The sequence below is a fragment of the Triturus cristatus genome, chromosome 7, assembly GCF_964204655.1.
Source record: "Triturus cristatus chromosome 7, aTriCri1.1, whole genome shotgun sequence".
NCBI classification, from domain to species: Eukaryota; Metazoa; Chordata; class Amphibia; order Caudata; family Salamandridae; genus Triturus; species Triturus cristatus.
This window is the reverse complement of record NC_140590.1, coordinates 676,409,862-676,415,532: the sequence shown is the minus strand read 5'-3', so window position 1 is coordinate 676,415,532 and position 5,671 is coordinate 676,409,862. Positions and strand designations below refer to the sequence as shown.

The 5,671-nt window shown below is 54.2% G+C and overlaps 1 pseudogene; it reads left to right on the top strand.

Moving 5' to 3' along the window:
* Positions 1-420: 420 nt before the first annotated feature.
* Positions 421-1,521, top strand: LOC146810329 (18S ribosomal RNA; annotated as a pseudogene).
* The last annotated feature ends 4,150 nt before the right edge of the window (positions 1,522-5,671 follow it).

The window sequence follows — 5,671 nt, the reverse complement described above, 5'->3', positions numbered from 1 at the left end:
GACCATCTGACTTGAGGTCCTGATGTTCGTGGAGGCTCGTCCCATATCCTGCAGAGTTAAGGTCAGTGCTCTGACCTGAGTGGAATGGGTTGGGTGGCACCAGGTCCCGGATGCTATCTGGTGGTCTGGGCCCAGTGTGCCACTCTGTCGCTCTCCTCCGCCTAGTGCATTTTCGCAGCAGCATGGAACAATTTTCCATGGAGTGTCCCCACTGCCCAGGCCAGCACACCTGCATCTCGCTCAGGCCAGCCTCTCCCTTCTGTGGAGGCAGGGCCAGCCGGTGCCTGTGCGACTGCACCTCTCCCCCTGCAAGCCCCCCACCTCCCAGATGGATGGGCTTCCCCAGCAGGCTCACAAGGGGTGTGAAGGTCAGTCCGGGACGGGCACGCGGCTTCAAGCAACCCGGCTAGGAGCTGCAGCTACCTGGTTGATCCAGCCAGTAGCATATGATTGTCTCAAAGATTAAGCCATGCACATGCTAGTTTACACGGCCAGTACAGTGACACTGCAAATGGCTCATTAAATCAGCTATGGTTCCTTTGATCACTCCATCCATACTTGGATAACTGTCTCAATTCTAGAGCTAAAACATGCCTGACCTCCTGGGATGCATGCATTTATCAGACCAAGACCGATCTGGGCTCACCTAGCCGCTTTGGTGACTCTAGATAAGTTGAGCCGATCGCCTGTCTCAGTGACGGCGACAACATATTTGGATGTCTGCCCAAACAACATTCACTTGTAGTTTCCGTGCCTACCATGGTGACCACCAGCAACGGGGAATGAGGGTTCAATTCCAGAGAGGGAGATTGAAAAATGGCTACCACATCCAAGGAAGACAGCAGGTGGGTAAATTCCCCACTCCTGACTCATTGAGGGAGTGACAAAAAATAACAATACAGGACTCTTTTGAATTAGTACACTTAAAATCCTTTAACAAGGATCCAATGGAGGACAAATCTGGTACCAGCAGCTGTTGTAATTGCAGCTCCAATAGAGTATATTAAAGTGGATGAGTTTAAAAAGCTTGTTGTTGGATCTTGGGATCGAGCTGGTGGTCCACCACGAGGGGAATTACAACCTGTCCTACCCCCTGCCCCTTGACAGCCGCTTGATGCTTTTGACTGAGCGTGTACTTTGAAAAAATGTGAATGTTCAGAGTAAGCCAGTTGCCTGAATACTTCAGGCAGGAATAATGGAATAGGACTCCGGTTCTATTTTGTTGGCTTTCCGAACTGAGATTATAATTAAGAGGGACGGCCAGAGGCATTTGTATTGAGCCACTAGAGGAGAAATTCTTGGGCCAGCACAAGACAAACCAAAGCAAAATCCTTTGCCAAGAATGTTTTCATTAATCATCAAACGAAAGTCAGAGGTTCAAAGATGATCAGATACTATCATAATTCCGACCATAACGATGCTGACTAGTGATCTGGTGGTGTTATTCCTATTATCTGCTAAGCAACTTCCAAGAAAGCAAAGTCTTTAGGTTTATGGGGAGTGTTAGACCTGGCATCATTGGCGTGGGTCTCCCTTCCTCTCTACTCTCCCTATCTTTTATATTGGCTGGATTTAGATGTTCTGGGCACCGTGCCACTGCTACTCAGTGCCACAGCGCTAATGCTCCCTGTATATAAATGACTGTATGAATAAGGATAACTATAATAGCTACATCGGTGTAGCCTGTTTCAATAGTGAGTTACCTTCCATTTCACTGCCGCTACTGCGAAACAATCAATTCTCATAGGCCAGGATGGGCCGGTTAAAGATTGCTTTCTATCATTCTATCGGGCCCTAGGAACTGGATAGGACCCTCGAGTTTGATATGTATATGCTCAGGACATTGAGGGGCACCCTTTTAGTAAGGACCGTTTATATACTGCATGCGTTGAAATACCTATCCTGAAAACGTGGTAGTTCCTTGCCTAAGCTTTACTGTAGGCTGTTGTGCGTATGTGTATTGGGCATCTGGTTTCGGAGCAGCAGGGCCAGCAGCGTCAGACCTGGCTGAAGAGAGAGATCGTTATTCAGAGCATGGGGAGGGATGACTCCTTGATCCGAGCAGGGCCGTGCCTGGCAAGGTGAATGATGGCTCCACCTCCCACTGGGTGTCTGATAGCAGACCCCCTCATTCTGAAAGGGCAGTATGTTGCCTCGTAAACCAAGTGCTCCTCGACCCCACCAAACTGGTTCTGACCGGAGTCAGTGATTTGCAACCTTAGAGAACAAAGACTTTATTAGCTATAAAATGCTGTGCTGGAACTTTGGCCAAGTGTGTTCCTTCTGGATGTCAAGACAAAACTCTGTCCGAGTGAACAGAGGAAAGGACTTTGCAACTTTCATCAAGCTTGCCGAAGAAACTACCAGAGGGCCTAAATTGAGAGCGCCTCCTGGGACATTAGACTTCACCCCGTCCGCCGTCGGAATTCCTGTGCGAGGAGTTCTGCTTGCAGGTGAGGCCTCCATCAAGTAATCCGGAGCCTCTAGTTCTACTTTGAGGACAGGTGACTGGGCACTTATGAACTTTTGCTAAATCTGTGCAGGCTGCTGCAGCTAAGAGAGAGCTGCCGCCGCTGAGTGCCTGCCTGTCTCTGAACCTTTGAACCTTCTTGCTAAACCTGTGTGGGCCGCTGCAGCTAAGAGAGAGCCGCCGCCGCTGAGAGCCCACCTAAATCTGTATCTTCAAACCTTTCGCTGGATCTGTGTGGGCTGCTGCAGCTAAGAGAGAGCTGCTGCCGCTGAGAGCCCGCCTGAATCGGCACCTTCGGACCTTCCGCTGAATTTGCATGGACCGCTGCAGTCAAGAGAGCGCTGTGGCCACTGAGCGTCCACCATGGTACCTGCCTGGTCGAGATGCTAAATTGTTCCGTGGGCTGCCACAGCTAAGAGAGCCGCTGTCGCTGAGTGCCCACACCCTCTGCTACGGTGCACCATCCTGATCTGTCCCATGGGCCTCCGCAGCCAAGAGAGAGCTGCTGCCGCTGAGTGCCCGCACCCTTTGCTACTGTGCACCATCGTGATTCGTCCCGTGTGCCGCTGCAGCCAAGAGAGAGCTGCTACAGCTGAGTGCCCGCACCCTTTGCTACTGTGCACCATCATGATTCATCCCGTGGGCCGCTGCAGCCAAGAGAGAGCTGCTGCCGCTGAGTGCCTGCACCGTTTGCTACTGTGCGCCATCGTCATTCGTACCGTGGGCCGCCGAAGCCAAAAGAGAGCTGCTGTCGCTGAATGCCCGCACCCTTTGCTACTGTGCACCATCGTGATTCGTCCTGTGTGCCGCCACAGCCAAGAGAGCTGCTACAGCTGAGTGCCCGCACCCTTTGCTACTGTGCACCATCGTGATTCGTCCCTTGGGCCACCGCAGCCAAGAGTGCTGCTGACGCTGAGTGCCTGCAACCTTTGCTACTGTGCACCATTGTGATTCGTCCCGTGGGCCACTGCAGCCAAAAGAGAGCTGCTGCCACTGAGTGCCCTCACCCTTTGCTACTGTGCACCATCGTGATTTGTCCCGTGGGCCGCCGCAGCCAGGAGAGAGCTGTAGCCACTGAGTGCCCACCCCTTGTGCTATTTTTCTTCTTCGTAATTTGCCCCGCGGGCCGTCAAAGCTAATAGAGTGCTATGGCCGCTGAGCGCCCGCACCATTGACAACTTTGCATTTTTGGGATTTGTTCTGTGGGCTGCCGCAGCTAAGAGAGAGCTGCTGCCTCTGAGCGCCCGCACCATTGACAACTTTGCATTCTTGGGATTTGTTCTGTGGGACACCGCAGCTAAGAGAGGGCTGCTGCCGCTGTGAGCCCACCACGGAGCTGCACGATGAGAGTCATTGCCACCACCAACCAGTGCCGCCACAGCCACGCACTGCAGCCACTGAACGCCCGCCTGCCCCAGAGTGCCCGAACCACTGTGAGTGCTCGCTGCGAACCTCAGCCTCCAAGACCTGTGGTCGCTGGGAGTCCGCCTGTCACCGTCTCCACTTCTTCCAGAAGCTGCGGGCTGTAGTCCCTTCCAATGACGGGTACCTGGTGCACAAGGGGTCGCGTAGGCCCCGGTCCTGAACTCAGTCCATGTCCCGCTTTGGGTGGATACGTTGTTTTCTCCTTTAGTCTCTACGGGTTGACGTGAATTGTAGTTGTTGAAACACTTTGAGAGTCTTTGAGTTATACTGTTGGATAAAGATATTATTTTTCTACATCTACCTGAGTTGTGTCCTTTTGTGGTTTCATTACTACCTTATTGTACGTGGCCATAAATGCTTCACACACTGCCTCTAAGATAGGCCTAACTGCTTGTGCTATGTTACCACAGGGTTGAGCAGGGTTTATCAAAGGGGTTAGCCCACTTGCCCTGACTTAGGAAGAAGGGTCCCTATTTGGACATTGGTGCCAGCCATGGCCAACTAGAGAACCCCATTTCTAACAGGGAGTATGGTTGCTAAGCTGAAACTTAAAGGAATTTGATTGAAGAACACCACCAGGAGTGGAGATTCAAAATGGACCTCCTAGGGGGGGGGCGTGGCTAACGGCCGTGGAAAATGGCCGCAGCCTAGAGAGGCTCCGTAATCCGAGGAACCCTCCTTAACCATCCGATCATTTATCCGGCGGTTCTCTGATGCACATACCTCGGCTGGTGGTGGCAGAGATCCATGGGCGCCCGATCTACCCGGTCCGAGGCTGAGCGGAGGGGGCAGACGCCGTAGACAGCGCGGCATCGGCGAGGGGCCTACTCCCGGCGAGGAGAGCCGGGGAGTAAAGTTCCGACGGAGAGGACCACGGAGACGCGAGGTGCGCCACGCAGGAGTGCGCAGTGTGCGACGGCCTGGAGACGGCCGGGGGAGGGCCCCCCCACTGGCGGTGTATTAGAGGAGGCGCCTCTGAGCCAGCGAGACAGCGGCAAGTATAACACCGGCACAAACGGCGGGGTGGGCGGACTGCCGCCCCGGGGACGAGACGCGTCCCCCACCGCTGTCATAACAGAAAGTTTGCAGCGCTCGCACACAGGCTGACCAACATACCACAGCTGCGACCCCGCAGCCCGTCGAGGGTGAGACAGCGGCGTTCATGAGAGGCGTCGAGGGACTGCCCAGGTACTGTGGCGCTATACAGCACATGCCAATTGTTCTCAGGCAGCAAGCGACATCCCGCTGCTCTACAGGCCCACTAAAGCGAGCAGCGCCTCAGTGACTTATAGGGTGGCTACGGAGGAGGCCCTCTTTAGCCTGAACATTGAACATACTCATAGGGCTCCTCTGCCTATGTTGCGGATAGCGCCAGAAGGACCAGACCACGCTAGGTCCCGGCGTACGTCGTCTTCAGGCAGCGGCCCAAGGGTGAAGCACAAGTGAGGGGGCGAATCTGAATGTAGAGTGTGACCACAGTTGCAGAAGGCACCACAGCGCGGTATACGACACCAAACTGGCCCAGAGCAGAAGTCCTGATCCGGAGGGCCAGACCGACGGCACGTCGCGCAGCACTAAACTAGCGAAGCAGTGTGGGAAACCCGACAGGCCACTCGGGCGGAGTCCGCCCTTTGGCAGGCGGCGGTGATTACCACTCCTGCACATCTTACCAGTGCGAGCATACCCCCAGCGCGACAATGAGAGGCAGAAATGCGAAGGGGCCGAACCAGGCGAAGCTAGAAAAGTACGCATACACGAAATCGCAACTGGAGCCTG